Genomic DNA, 16512 nt, shown 5'->3' with positions numbered 1-16512 from the left:
AGGAAAGATGAAAGAGACATTGCAGGGTCACAGTCCTCCTGTCCCTCTGCAAGAATTGTCACAGTGGGTGCGGCCTCTGCTGTGCAGCTCCCCAGTACAGGGTTCAATCGCTGTGTGTGTGTGTGTGTGTGTGTGTGTGTGTGTGTGTGTGTGTGTGTGTGTGTGTGTGTGTGTGTGTGTGTGTGTGTGTGTGTGTGTGTGTGTGTGTGTGTGTGTGTGTGTATGTGTGTGTGTGTGTGTGTGTAATATACATACGCACTATACAACATATACATCACAGTACGTTGCTGCATAGAAATAGGCCTTTTGGCCTTCCTTGGCTCTGCCGTACCATTTCTCTGCCATGTCCCTCTGACCTGCACCCGGCCCATATCCCTCCAAACACCTCTCATCCGTGCAGCTGTTCAAGTTCTTCTTAAATGTTAAATGTGAGCCTACATTTACCACTTCATCTGGCAGCTCATTCCACACTTTCACCACTCTCTGTATGATGAAGCCCCCCCCCCATGTTCATTTCAATCTTTTCCCCCTTCACCCTTAACCCATGTACTCCTGTTTTTTTTCTCCTCTAGCCTCAGTGGAGAAAGCCTGATTGCATTAATTCTATCTATTGCTAAAATTATTTCATATACCTCTATCAAGTCTCCCAAAAAATCTTCTCCTCTCCAGGGACTAAAGTCCTAACCGATTCAACCTTTCTTTCTGTTCTGTCGACTATCTTCCTAACTAACCCCTCATACGGGACCCTGTCAAAGGTCTTACTGAAGTCCACGCAGACAACATCTACTGATTTCCTGCATTTGCTTTCCTTCTAACCTCCTGGAAAATTAATAGATTTGTTAAACATGACCAACTATGCACAAAGTCGTGTCGACACGCCCTAATAAGTCCCTGTCTATCTGAATACTTATAGATCCTATCTCCTAGTACTCCTTCCAATAATTTATCGACTACTGTCTACAAACCTAGCGGTCTATAATTTCCCTTACTAACTTTGGAGCATTTTTAAGCAGCGGTACAAAATGAGCTATCCTCCAATCCTCTGGCAGGTCACCCATAGCTGCCACCATTTTAAATAAATCTGCCAGGACCCCTGCAATTTCAACACTAGGTTCCTTCAAGGTCGGAGGGAAAACCCAATCAGGTCCTGGGAATTTATCTACTCTGATTTGCCGCGATAGCAAGCACCTCCTCCTCTTCAATAAGTATCGGTTCCATGACCTCACTACCTGTTTGCCTTATTTTCATTGACTCCATGCCAGTTTCCTTAGTAAATATAGACGCAACAAACCCATTAAAGGTCTCCCCCATTTCTTTTGGTTCCATGCATAGCCGACCACTCTGATCTTCAAGAGCACCAGCCTTATCCCTTACTATCCTTTTCCTCTTAATATATCTGTAGAAGCACTTTGGATTATCATTCACCTTGACTGCCAAAGCTACCTCATGTCTTCTTTTAGCCCTCCTGATTTCTTTCCTAAATATTATTGCACATTTTATACACATCAAGTACCTTATTTGCTCCGTTTCCTTTTTATGTTATACATCTCTCTCTTCCTCTTTACCAGAGTTTCACTATAGCGAGAGAACCAATGTTCCTTAACCTTAATCACTTTGCTTTTAATCCTGACTGGAACATACAAACTCTGTACTGTCAAAATTTCCCCTTTCAAGGCCTCCTACTTACCAACGACATCCTTGGCAAAGAACAACCTGTCCAAATCCACGTTTTTTATATCCTTCCTCATTTCTTCAAAATTGGCTTTTTTCCAGTTTACAACCTCAAACCAAGAACCAGGTCTATCGTCATCCATGATCAAGCTGAAACTAAAGGTGTTATGATCCCTGGAATCAAAGTGTTCCCCTACACACACTTGCGTCACCTGCCCTAACTCATTTCCTAATTGGAGATCTAATATTGCATCCACTCTAGTCGGTACCTCTATATACTGATGGAAACTTGGGAAACAAACCGAATTGCAGGAAACTTGCTGGGTGATTGGTGTGTGTCCTATGTTTTAGTAATTACTACATCCCTGAGAAACTGATTCAATGCTTGAAAGTCTGTTGAGAATGGCTCCCGTGAGGTGAGTATTAAAACCATCAGTCCTGATGGATAAACAAACTATTACTAACATGGACCTGTAAAACAGTCAGCATGTATTTCACCATGAACTGGCCTGTGGGGTGGGGGAGTGATCGATGGAGAAGGAACTGCGTTATTTTGAGAGTATTCATGGTACAATTGAACTGCTGAAGAACCTATGAGGATGTAATGACCACAGTTTCGTCTTTCTGACTTACCTATTATTAGCAGACTGTGAGGTGTTAAACTCTGCTACAGAGCAAACGAATGCAATTGCAACATGCACCTTCCCTTGCTCCAGTACCAGCAGGTAATGGCCGATGTGTGCACTGTCTGTAGAATGCAGCACAGTTACTCGCCAGGGCTATTCTGCGAGAACATTCGGCCCACCATTCACACCACTACCAACTATCCCACCCCCAACTAACAACCCTGCTCGCACAGAGGGCGAAGGTCAGCAAGAAAAATGAGGAACAAGGCGATTAAACGTCACTTTTGCCAGCAAGACAATCTTTTGGACTGCACGGAGAGACAAGATTCTTTCTCGCTGCCCATTCCCTTCAGGAAAGATGAACGAGGCATTGCAGGGTCACAGTCCTCCTGTCCCTCTGCAAGAATGGTCACAGTGGGTGCGGCCTCTGCTGTGCAGCTCCCCAGTACAGGGTTCAATCGCTGTGTGTGTGTGTGTGTGTGTGTGTGTGTGTGTGTGTGTGTGTGTGTGTGTGTGTGTGTGTGTGTGTGTGTGTGTGTGTGTGTGTGTGTGTGTGTGTGTGTGTGTGTGTGTATGTGTGTGTGTGTGTGTGTGTGTGTGTGTGTAATATACATACGCACTATACAACATATACATCACAGTACGTTGCTGCATAGAAATAGGCCTTTTGGCCTTCCTTGGCTCTGCCGTACCATTTCTCTGCCATGTCCCTCTGACCTGCACCCGGCCCATATCCCTCCAAACACCTCTCATCCGTGCAGCTGTTCAAGTTCTTCTTAAATGTTAAATGTGAGCCTACATTTACCACTTCATCTGGCAGCTCATTCCACACTTTCACCACTCTCTGTATGATGAAGCCCCCCCCCCATGTTCATTTCAATCTTTTCCCCCTTCACCCTTAACCCATGTACTCCTGTTTTTTTTTCTCCTCTAGCCTCAGTGGAGAAAGCCTGATTGCATTAATTCTATCTATTGCTAAAATTATTTCATATACCTCTATCAAGTCTCCCAAAAATCTTCTCCTCTCCAGGGACTAAAGTCCTAACCGATTCAACCTTTCTTTCTGTTCTGTCGACTATCTTCCTAACTAACCCCTCATACGGGACCCTGTCAAAGGTCTTACTGAAGTCCACGCAGACAACATCTACTGATTTCCTGCATTTGCTTTCCTTCTAACCTCCTGGAAAATTAATAGATTTGTTAAACATGACCAACTATGCACAAAGTCGTGTCGACACGCCCTAATAAGTCCCTGTCTATCTGAATACTTATGGATCCTATCTCCTAGTACTCCTTCCAATAATTTATCGACTACTGACTACAAACCTAGCGGTCTATAATTTCCCTTACTAACTTTGGAGCATTTTTAAGCAGCGGTACAAAATGAGCTATCCTCCAATCCTCTGGCAGGTCACCCATAGCTGCCACCATTTTAAATAAATCTGCCAGGACCCCTGCAATTTCAACACTAGGTTCCTTCAAGGTCGGAGGGAAAACCCAATCAGGTCCTGGGAATTTATCTACTCTGATTTGCCGCAAGATAGCAAGCACCTCCTCCTCTTCAATAAGTATAGGTTCCATGACCTCACTACCTGTTTGCCTTATTTTCATTGACTCCATGCCAGTTTCCTTAGTAAATATAGACGCAACAAACCCATTAAAGGTCTCCCCCATTTCTTTTGGTTCCATGCATAGCCGACCACTCTGATCTTCAAGAGCACCAGCCTTATCCCTTACTATCCTTTCCCTCTTAATATATCTGTAGAAGCACTTTGGATTATCATTCACCTTGACTGCCAAAGCTACCTCATGTCTTCTTTTAGCCCTCCTGATTTCTTTCCTAAATATTATTGCACATTTTATACACATCAAGTACCTTATTTGCTCCGTTTCCTTTTTATGTTATACATCTCTCTCTTCCTCTTTACCAGAGTTTCACTATAGCGAGAGAACCAATGTTCCTTAACCTTAATCACTTTGCTTTTAATCCTGACTGGAACATACAAACTCTGTACTGTCAAAATTTCCCCTTTCAAGGCCTCCTACTTACCAACGACATCCTTGGCAAAGAACAACCTGTCCAAATCCACGTTTTTTATATCCTTCCTCATTTCTTCAAAATTGGCTTTTTTCCAGTTTACAACCTCAAACCAAGAACCAGGTCTATCGTCATCCATGATCAAGCTGAAACTAAAGGTGTTATGATCCCTGGAATCAAAGTGTTCCCCTACACACACTTGCGTCACCTGCCCTAACTCATTTCCTAATTGGAGATCTAATATTGCATCCACTCTAGTCGGTACCTCTATATATAGATGGAAACATGGGAAACAAGCCGAGTTGCAGGAAACTTGCTGGGTGATGGGTGTGTGTCCTATGTTTTAATAATTACTGCAGCCCCGTGAAAATGATTCAATGCTTGAGAGTCTGTTGAGAATGGCTCCCATGTGGTGTCAATACGCTGTGTATTACAACCAACAGTGCTGATGGATAAACAAGCTATTGCTTACATGGATGTGTGAAAACAGTCAGTATGTTTTCCAACATGAACTGGCCTGTGGGGGGGGGGGGGGGGCAGTGTTCGATGGAGGAGGAACTGGGTTGTTTTGAGAGAATTCCTGGTTCAATTGAACTGTTGAAGAACCTATGAGGAAGTAATGACCACAGTTTCGTCTTTCTGACTTATCTATTATTAGCAGACTGTGAGGTGTTAAACTCTGCAACAGAGCAAACGAATGCAATTGTAACATGCACCTTCCCTTGCTCCAGTACCAGCAGGGAATCGCCGATGTGTGCACTGTCTGTAGAATGCAGCACAGTTACTCGCCAGGGCTATTCTGCGAGAAAATTCGGACCACCATTCACACTTTACCTCACAAATACCTCACTCCAAACCTAACAACCGTGCTCATCCAGCAAGGAAAATGAGGAACAAAGCGATTAAAAGTCACTTTTGCCTGCAAGACAATCTTTTGGACTCCAGTGAGAGATGATATTCCCGCTGCCCACTCCCTTCATGGAAGATGAACGAGACATTGCAGGGTCACAGTCCTCCTGTCCCTCTGCAAGAATGGTCACAGTGGGTGCGGCCCCTGCTGTGCAGCTCCCCAGTACAGGGTTCAATCTGTGTGTGTGTGTGTGTGTGTGTGTGTGTGTGTGTGTGTGTGTGTGTGTGTGTGTGTGTGTGTGTGTGTGTGTGTGTGTGTGTGTGTGTGTGTGTGTGTGTGTGTGTGTGTGTGTGTGTGTGTGTGTTTGTGTCTGTGTGTAATATACATATCTACCTTAGAACCACACAACATTACAGCACAGAAACAGGCCTTTTGGCCCTTCCTGGCTGTGCCCTACCATTTTTCTGCCATGTCCCACTGACCTGCAACCGGCCCATATTCCTCCAGACACCTCTCACCTCTGTAGCTGTTCAAGTTTTTTCTTAAATGTTAAAAGTGAGACTGCATTTCCCACTTCATCTGGCAGCTCATTCCACACTTCCACCACTCTCTGTATGATGAAGCTCCACACCCCAATGTTCCCTTTAAACGTCTCCCCCGTCACCGTTAACCCATGTCCTCCTGTTTTTGTTTCTCCCCTAGCTTCAGTGGAGAAAGCCTGACTGCATTTCTTCTATCTAACCCCAACATAATTTTATGCCCCTCTATCAAATCACCCCTCATTTTTCTACATTCCAGTGAATATAGACCTATCCTGTTCAACCTTTCACTGTAACTCAGTTTCTCATGTCCCGGCAACATCATTGTAAACCTTCTCTGCACACTTTCAAACTTATTAACATCCTTCAACTAATTTGGAGACCAAAACTGCACACAATACTCCAAATTCGGCCTCACCAATACCGCGTACAACCTCGACATAACATTCCAACTCTTATAATCATACTCTGATTTATAAAGGCCAATGTAGCAATAGTTCTCTTTTCTAACCTATCTACCTGTTATGCCACCTTTAGGGAATTCTGTATCTGTATTCTTAGATCCCTCTGTTCTACTGCACTCCTCAGTGCCCTACCATTTACCTTGTATGTTTCTCCTTGCTGTTTCCTTCCAAAGTGCAATACCTCACACTTGTCTGTATGAATCTCCATCTGCCAGTTTTCAGCCCATTTTTGCAGCTAGTCCAGATCCCTCTGAAAGCATTGAAAACCTTCTACACTGTCCACTTCAACTGCAATTTTTGTATAATCAGAAAATTTGCAGATCCAATTTACCACATTATCATCCAGATCATTGATTTGGATAACATATAACAATGGACCCAGCACTGATCCCTGTGGCACACCACTAGTCACAGGCCTCCACTCAGAGAAGAAGTCCTCCACTACCACTCTCTGGCTTCTCCCATTGAGCCAATGTCTAATCCAATTTAATACCTCACCATGTATTCCCAGCGACTGAATCTTCCTAACTAACCTCCCATGCGGGACCTTGTCAAAGGCTTTACTGAAGTCCACGTAGACAACATCCACTGCCTTCCCTTCATCCACTTCCCTTGTAACCTCCTCCAAAAACTAATTGGTATGTTAAATTTCCCCATGGGGATGAATAAAGTATCTATCTATCTATCTATCTATCTATCTATCTATCTATCTATCTATCTATCTATCTATCTATCTATCTATCTATCTATCTATCTATCTATCTATCTATCTATCTAAACATGACATACCACGCACAAAGCCGTGTTGACTCTCCCTAATAAGTCCCTGTCTGTCTGAATACTTATAGATCCTGACTCTTCGTACTCCTTCCAATAAGTTACCTACTACCGACTACAAACCGATCAGTTACAATTTCCCTGATTAATTTTAGAGACTTATTAAGCACGGAACAACTTGAGCTATCCTCCAAACCTCCGGCACCTCACCAGTAGATACCAACATTTTAAATTTATCTGCCAGGGCCCCTGCAATTTCAACACTAGTTTCCTTCAAGATCTGAGGGGAAACCCTATCAGGCCCTGAGGATTTATCTACTTTGATTTGCCTCAAAATAGCAAGCACCTCCTCCTATTGAATCTGTAAAGGTTCCATGAACTCACTACCTGTTTGCCTTATTTTCATTGACTCTATGCCGGTTTCCTTGGTAAATAAAGACGCAAAAAATACCCATTAAAGATCTCCCACATTTCCTTTGGTTCCATACATAGCCGACCATACTATTCTTCAAGAAGACCAGCTTTATCCCTTATTATCCTTTTGCTTTTAATATATCTGTAACAGCACTGGATTATCCTTCACCTTGACTGCCAAAGCTACCTCATGACTTCTTTTAACCCTCCTAATTTCATTCTTAGGTATATTTTGCACATTGTACGCTCCTCAAAACCTTATTTGCTCCCTGTTTCCCATACCTGTTGTACATCTCTCTCTTCTTCTTTATCAGAGTTCCAATATCCCGAGAGAACCAAGGTTCCTTATCTTTATTCACTTTGCTTTTAATCCTGACAGGAACATACACACTCTGTAGCCTCAAAATTTCTCTTTTCAAGGGCTCCAACTTACCAACGACATCCTTGCCAAAAAACATCACGTCCAAATTCACGCTTTTTATAACCTTTCTCATTTCTTTTTCCTGTTTAGAACCTCAACCCGAGGACAAGATCTATCGTTATCCATGAATAAGTTGGAACTGATGGTGTTAAGATCCCTGAAACCAAACTGTTCCCCTACGCACACTTCCGTCACCTGTCCTAACTCGTTTCCTAACAGGAGAACTAATATTGCATCCTCTCTAGTCGGTACCTCTATATATTGATGGAAACATGGTGAAGAAGCCGAGTTGCAGCAAACTTGCTGGGTGATGGATGTGTGGCCTATATTTTAATAATTACTACAGCCCTGTGGAACTGATTCAATGCTTGAGAGTCTGTTGAGAATGGCTCCCGTGAGGTGTCAATACGCTGCGTATTACAACTGTTATGTGTGCTGAACAGACCTGATGGAAATCGGGTGCAGAGTTAACCATTCCCCCTTCGAGAACTATGAACTATTGCTATTACTATGCTGCTACTAATGAGAGAGTGAGATGAAGCACAGAGGCAGGGACATCTGCTACAGGTAAGAGAGAGCGAGAGAGACAGTTGATTTATGTATTATCGCTTCTTCCTGGATTGTTTACCTTTCGCTGCAAGGACGTTACTTTGCTCGTTAACATTCCTAAGGGGACAGCAGGAGTGGCCTGATTTGATGGATATGGTCATTTTGAGTTGATGGATGGCTGATAGCTCGTCAATGGGGATAAAAGACAGGTGTGGGGAGACACCCCTCAGACACACTGACCGAGTGTTGTGCACCCACAGGAAGGTGGGGGCTTCGAGGACCGAATCAAGAGATCGGTCAATAAAGCTCACAGTGTGACGGCAGGGCCGGTGGGGACTTGTGTGTGTGTCCACTCATGCCTGAGTGACGAGTCCACCACAGAAGAACGGTCTATCCGAGGACTGAGGAGTCGTAAACGAATGACCACAACGTGCAACATCATGTCCAAATCCAAGCTTTTTATATCCTTCCTCTTTTCTTCAAAATTGGTCTTTTTCCAGTTTACCACCTCAACTCGAGGACCGGATCTATCGTTATTCATGATCAAGCTGAACCTAGTGATGTTTTGATCCCTTTAATCAACGTGGTCCCCTACATACACTTCCACCACCTGTGCTTACTCGTTTCCTAAACGGAGATTTAATATTGCATCCTCTCCAGTCGGTACCTCGATATATTGCTGGAAACATGGGGAACAAGCCGAGTTGCAGGAAACTTGCTAGGTGATGGGTGTGTGGCCTATGTTTTAATAATTACTACAGCCCTGTGAAAATGATTCAATGCTTGAGGGTCTGTTGAGAATGGCTCCAGTGAGGTGTCAATACGCTGTGTATTACAACCGACAGTCCTGATGGATAAACAAGCTATTACAGACTTGGATCTGTGAAACAGTCAGTATGTTTTTCAACATGAACTGGCCTGTGGGGGGGAGGTGAGTGATCGATGGAGGAGGAACTGGGTTGTTTTGAGAGTATTCCTGGTTCAATTGAACTGCTGAAGAACCAATGAGGAAGTAATTACCACAGTTTCGTCTTTCTGACTTATCTATTATTAGCAGACTGTGAGGTGTTAAACTCTGCTACAGAGCAAACGAATGCAATTGCAACATGCACCGTCCCTTGCTCCAGCACCAGCAGGGAATGGCCAATGTGTGCACTGTCTATAGAATGCAGCACAGTTACTCGCCAGGACTATTCTGCGAGAACATTCGGACCACCATTCACACCACTACCAACCAACCCACCCCCAACTAACAACCGTGCTCATCCAGAGGGCGAAGGTCAGCAAGGAAAATGAGGAGCAAAGCGATTAAACGTCACTTTTGCCAACAAGACAATCTTTTGGACTCCACGGAGAGACAATATTCTTTCTCGCTGCCCATTCCCTTCAGGAAAGATGAACGAGACATTGCAGGGTCACAGTCATCCTGTCCCTCTGCAAGAATGGTCACAGCGGGTGCGGCCCCTGCTGTGCAGCTCCCCAGTACAGGGTTCAATCGCAGCAACAAGGTGTGTGTGTGTGTGTGTGTGTGTGTGTGTGTGTGTGTGTGTGTGTGTGTGTGTGTGTGTGTGTGTGTGTGTGTGTGTGTGTGTGTGTGTGTGTGTGTGTGTGTGTGTGTAATATACATACGGACATCGGGAACAAACCAAGTTGCAGGAAACCTGTTGGGTGATGGGTGTGTAGCCTATGCTTTAATATTTAATAATTTCCCATGGAACTGATTCAATGCTTGAGAGTTGGTTGAGAGGGTCTTGTGTGCTGTGTGAGTATTATACTTAGTACAAGCTCCAGACATGATGGACAAGCTATTGTTTACATATATGTGTAAACTGTCTGTATTTTGTTCACCATGGTCTGGGGGGTGGGGGGGGGGAAGTGATCGATGAAGGCGAAACTGGGTTGTTTTGACATTATGTGTGGTTCAATTGAACTGCTGAAGAACTATGAGGAAGTAATTACCACAGTTTCCTATTTCTCTCTTATCAATTGTTAGTCGACTTTGTAGTGTTAGACCCTGCTACAGAGCAAACGAATGGAATTGCAACATGCAAGTTCCCTTCTTCCCCAACTGACATTTAATGGCCGATGTGTGCACAGACTATAGAATGCAACACACTAACTCACCAGGACTATTCTACAGAAGCTATTATTTACGTATATGTGTACAACTGTCTGTATTTTCTTCACCATTATCTGGGGGGTCGGGGGGAGTGATCGACGGAGGAAGAACTGGATTGTTTTGACCGAATTTCTGGTTCAATTGGAACTGCAGTTGCAGTTGCCAAACGGAGTTCAGACTGGACAGACGCAGACTGATGACGAGATGTGGGGGTGGAGTTTGAAAACTGTATGGAACCGGAGCGTTCTGGAGCATTGGAGAGGGCGACGAGAAAGTTCACCAGGATGCTGCCTCGATCAGAAGACCGTGTGCGTTGAAGAGAGTTCGGTTAATCCTGTGCCATCCTCTCCGGGGTGTTGGAAGCCGCCCGGATATCGCTCACGGGTTTCCAACCGAGGGTCCATGGGCGCCTCGGTTATTGACAGAAATCTATGCAGTAAAACAGAAACTCAGGAATCACTGCGACTGAGGTTCATAATATTATGGGATATACAGTTAAGGGAAACAATCAGAATAATTCACTCATGGCAGAATTGTCAAATATTGGGGGTTATATATTAGAGGGGGGAAGGGTGAGATTTGAAGGAGGTGCATGGGGAAGTTTCTTTGCACAAAGTTTTGTGGCCCATTGGCACTCACATACTCTGAGATAAAGGGCTTTAAGAGGCTTGTCATCGCCTGAGTCAACTCGTGGCTCTGCAAAGATCTGAATCCCGCTGCAAGTTACCGACCACCACAATAGTTCAACGGGATTGCATTTGTAACTGGCTCTCCACCTGGTCTTCGATGAACAGCACAACAACCTACATCAGACAGACAGACAGACAGACAGACAGAGAGACAGACAGACAGACAGACAGACAGACAGACAGAGATACTTTATTGATCCCGAGGGAAATTGGGTTTCGCTACAGCCGCACCAACCAAGAATAGTGCAGAAATACGGCAATATAAAACCATAAATAATTAAATAATAAGTTAATCATGGTAAGTGGAAATAAGTCCAGGACCTGCCTACTGGCTCAGGGTGTCTGATACTCCGAGGGAGGATTTGTAAAGTTTGAATGCCACAGGTAGGAATGAGTTCCTATGACGCTCAGTGTTACATCTCGGTGGAATGTGTCTCTGACTGAATGTAATCCTGTGCCTAACCAGTACATTATGGAGTGGATGGGAGTCGTTGTCCAAGATGGCATGCAACTTGGACAGCATCCTCTTTTCAGACACCACCGTCAGAGAGTCCAGTTCCACCCCCACAACATCACTGGCCTTACGAATGAGTTTGTTGATTCTGTTGGTGTCTGCTACCCTCAGCCTGCTGCCCCAGCACGCAACAGCTATTGATTGCTACCAGATCAGAATTGAACACCATCATTACCTCAGTACTCAGCAACATGATCCCAATTCCAGCCTCTAGGCGGCGCTCGGCACCTCGGTCCTTGATTCCCTCAGCAGCGGGCCACAGTCAGTCAGGATTGGAAATACCATCCCCACTTCACTGATCATCAGTGCAAGTACAGCAAAAGGATGCTGGCTTAGCCGACTGCTCCAATCTCTCTACAATCAAGATTTTGTAGCTAGACAGATCAAACACGATCTACACAAATATACAACTGCAGATGCTGTGGATCAAAGAATACGTACGCAACGCTGGAAGAACTCAGCAGGTCAGGCAGCATCCGTGAGAAAAGAGGTCTCGGCCCGAAACGCTGTCTACTCTTTTCTCACGGATGCTGCCTGACCTGCTGAGTTCTTACAGCGTTGTGTACGTATTCTCAAACACCATCTATATGTTCATCACCTGACACAATGTTGCGCAAATTCTCAGAACCTTAACAGGAGCCACAATGTTGTGATGTAGTTGGGTTGGTTGAGTCGTCTTGCAACAGAGCACTGAATGTCAATACATTCAAGGAATTAAGTGTGTGCCTCAGGGAGAGGATTTCGGGGGAACACACACCAGTCCTCAACGATGGATCAGAAATGGAATGGTGACCAGTTTCATGGTTTTGGGTGTCAGCATCTCAGAGGATCCATCCCGTGACGGGCATATTGATAGAATGAGAACAAAGAGATTGATCTACTTCACTGGGAGGTTAAGAAGTCTTGGTATTTCACCAATGATTGGCTGAAAGTTCTACACACACACACACCCACACACACACACACACACACACACACACACACACACACACACACACACACACACACACACACACATCTCGGGAGGTACTCGGGAGCTGTCCGGCATCGGCCCCACCCATGGGTGCACTGTGACCGATGTTGCAGAAGCGACAGACTCCAACATGTTGTCGCTTCTGAAGGATTGAATACTGTCAGGGACCCGGGTGGGTGGCAACAATTGGGTGATGCGGGTTCAGACTCCTCAGAATTCCTTGTAAATTGTCGAACACGTTTCTGAAAATAATCTGAGAGTTGTTTTCACACGCCCAGCAGTTACACACACACAATGCTCGAGGGACTCAACAAGTCTTGCAGAATACATGGAAGGATAGTGTTGCAGTCCAAAGCCCTTCACCAAGACTGGAAAAGAAATGACAAGAAACCAGCACAGGAATGTTGGGGGAGGGAAAGCGGGTCAAACTGAAAGGCCAGTGATCGCGTCTTCAGCAGTAACTAGACTCTTGTTCAAATCCAGCTGACGTGCAGTTTACAAATCTAGTTTCTCCTCTGCGGATCAATAGATAGATAGATAGATAGATGGATAGATAGATAGATAGATAGATAGATAGATAGATAGATAGATACTTTATTCATCCCCATGGGGAAATTCAAACTTTTTTCCAATGTCCCATACACTTGTTGTAGCAAAAACTAATTACATACAATACTTAACTCAGTAACAATATGATATGCATCTAAATCACTAACTCAAACAGCATTAATAATAGCTTAAAAAAAAAAGTTCTTAAGTCCTGGCAGTTGAATTGTAAAGCCTAATGGCATTGGGGAGTATTGACCTCTTCATCCTGTCTGAGGAGCATTGCATCGATAGTAACCTGTCGCTGAAACTGCTTCTCTGTCTCTGGATGGTGCTATGTAGAGGATGTTCAGCGTTTTCCATAATTGACCGTAGCCTACTCAGCGCCCTTCGCTCAGCTACCGATGTTAAACTCTCCAGTACTTTGCCCACGACAGAGCCCGCCTTCCTTACCAGCTTATTCAGACGTGAGGCGTCCCTCTTCTTAATGCTTCCTCCCCAACACGCCACCACAAAGAAGAGGGCGCTCTCAACAACTGACCTATAGAACATCTTCAGCATCTCACTGCAGACATTGAATGACGCCAACCTTCTAAGGAAGTACAGTCGACTCTGTGCCTTCCTGCACAAGGCATCTGTGTTGGCAGTCCAGTCTAGCTTCTCGTCCAACTGTACTCCCAGATACTTGTAGGTCTTAACCTGCTCCACACATTCTCCATTAATGATCACTGGCTCCATATGAGGCCTAGATCTCCTAAAGTCCACCACCATCTCCTTGGTCTTGGTGATATTGAGACGCAGGTAGTTTGAGTTGCACCATATCACAAGGTCCTGTATCAGTTTCCTATACTCTTCCTCCTGTCCTTTCCTGACACACCCTACTATGGCCGTGTCATCAGCGAACTTCTGCACATGGCAGGACTCCGAGTTATATTGGAAGTCTGATGTGTACAGGGTGAACAGGACCGGAGAGAGCACAGTCTTCTGAGGCGCTCCAGTGCTGCTGACCACCGTGTCAGACCTACAGTCTCCCAACCGCACATACTGAGGTCTATCTGTCAAGTAGTCCACTATCCAATCCACCATGTGAGAGTCTACTCCCATCTCCGTTAGTTTGTGCCTTAAGATCTTGGGCCCAATACTGGCCCCAGCAGCCAGAAGAGCATCAGAGACATTGCAGATGTTCCAGAAAGCGGCTGGGGAAAGGTAATGACCAGTTTGGGTGTGTTAAAGTACACGTGGAACACTGCCTACCGTCTGGGTGGGAGAACCAGCTGATGGTTTGGGTCCTGGTACCTTCATTCGGGATCTCAAACCCGAAACGCAGACTGCCTCTCTCTCCACAGCTGCTGCCTGAACCAGCGTGTCCTTACAGTAATTTGTGCCTATTCGAGGAAGAAATGACACTGGGACACAAAACACTGACGGGAGGTCAGAGACAAACGTTTTTTGCTGTGGCGCAGCTACAGAGTCCCGTGTTCAATCCCGCTCTCCGCCCTCTCTATCTCTCTCTGGGCGTTTACAAAGGGTTAATAAGGTTGCTGTGGGCCTGATTTCTGCAGCAGCAACCGGCTCCATCCTTTGTTGTAAATAAAGCCGGTTCTGAGCAAACTGGCATTGTGTGACCAACACTTCCCGAGTTCAATTCAACGAACACTCAACGAACAACAAAAACAATGGAAAAACATTTCACGACAGTCAACCTTTGACGTGCTTCATCCTGTTTTGTCAGATCAGAGACTTGTTTTGTACCTGCGGTGTCCAGAACAACTGATGTCGGATGCACACATGGAGACAACAACGCAAGCGCTGGAGATGTTGGAAGTATCAAAAAGAAAAAGGAAATCCCGGAATACACTCAGGCTGTCGAGCAGCCTCCGTGGAAAAGGAACAGTTAAGATTTCAAGCCGAAGATGCTCTGTCAGAACTGCTGCACGAATCCCATCGGCGCCATTTCCCTCTCTCTCCGGTGAAGGTTCATTTAATAAATTTATTGTTTCCCCACCTCCCAGTCCTGCATTGCAATATCGACTTCTGTTTTTCCCTTCACAGATGCTTCCCGACCTGCTCACTGTCTCCATCAGATTCTGTTTCTGCCCCTTAATGTTATGTGACTTATACCCTGGGTAACTGGCTCCAAGATTAGTTTGTTCAGTATGTACAGCGGCTGTATTTTATTCACAAAGGGGTTGTTTCCTTAATTTCGTGAAATCAGGTTTGCACTGCTCGGGGATCTGTATTCTGAGAAACGCATCTACTTCTCAAAACGTCAGGAGTTTCACTCGACACTACGTCGTGACGTCAACTGAAGCAGCTACTGTGAAGAACGGCTTTGAGCGATCCTGCTGACAGGCCTGGGCACAGTGTGTCCCTCGGGTACCGAAGCAGATACGTCGACATGGCTCTCGGTAATTTGAACCTAATAGTTCCACCTGCTCTTTAGTTCTCCATGCTCTGGGAAACATGAAATACTCATCGCCGTAGGCTTAAATGAAGATATTAAATTTCCGGCAAATTGACTTCTAAATAAATCACTCCAGACCTTCCATGATATCTACAACTCTGCTGAATATTCACAATATCTTTTTTTTATACTTCTCGTGACCGAAGTCTACAGAAGAGCACAGTGTGAAAATTACAAAATTGCAAAATAAAATTACTTGGATGTTTACGTTTAAGTGATCTTTACAGAAAGGCTGCTGTGTTTCCAAGTATAATTTCCACTTATTTAGCAACGTTGATAAATGACTCGATGGTGTAATCCTGTTCTGTCTGCTGGTCATTTGCTCCCTTGCGCCATCTATAGTCAGTATTGGGAACTGACTGGACAGAACAAGTTAATTTCAGACTTGAGACAGTATTTTGAAAACAGAACCCTGCAGCTGAATCCTGATGTTGTCTGGCCCATCTACAACAGAAATAGAGATTGTCTGCTGTTTCTGTGATCGGTAATATTGAATGTAAACTAATGTAATGAGCAACCTGCGTACCTACAATTAACTTGCAGGTAGATCTCTGCACGGTCGCTGTTGCAATGAATATTGTCAGCACGTCTATAATTTCCTGTGTCATTTGTGTTAAGACGGGTTATGTTCAGACTAGGTATTTTTTTTCTGAAAACAGAGACATTGATGTTAGATGCCTTCTAATCATGTTCTATCTGAATTGCGCCCTTAGCGTCACAGGTGTAAACAACTGTATCGTTGTTTTTCTGAGACTGTACGAGTTGATGTTTACATTGACACGAGACACAGGCTCTGCCAATAGAACTGAAAGAGGAATGGAATCACTCCTTTATACTGCAGTCCAATCACATCAGCTG

This window comes from Hemitrygon akajei, unplaced genomic scaffold (genome assembly GCF_048418815.1).
Source record: "Hemitrygon akajei unplaced genomic scaffold, sHemAka1.3 Scf000058, whole genome shotgun sequence".
Classification (NCBI taxonomy): Eukaryota; Metazoa; Chordata; class Chondrichthyes; order Myliobatiformes; family Dasyatidae; genus Hemitrygon; species Hemitrygon akajei.
Note: the sequence above shows the minus strand (reverse complement) of the source record.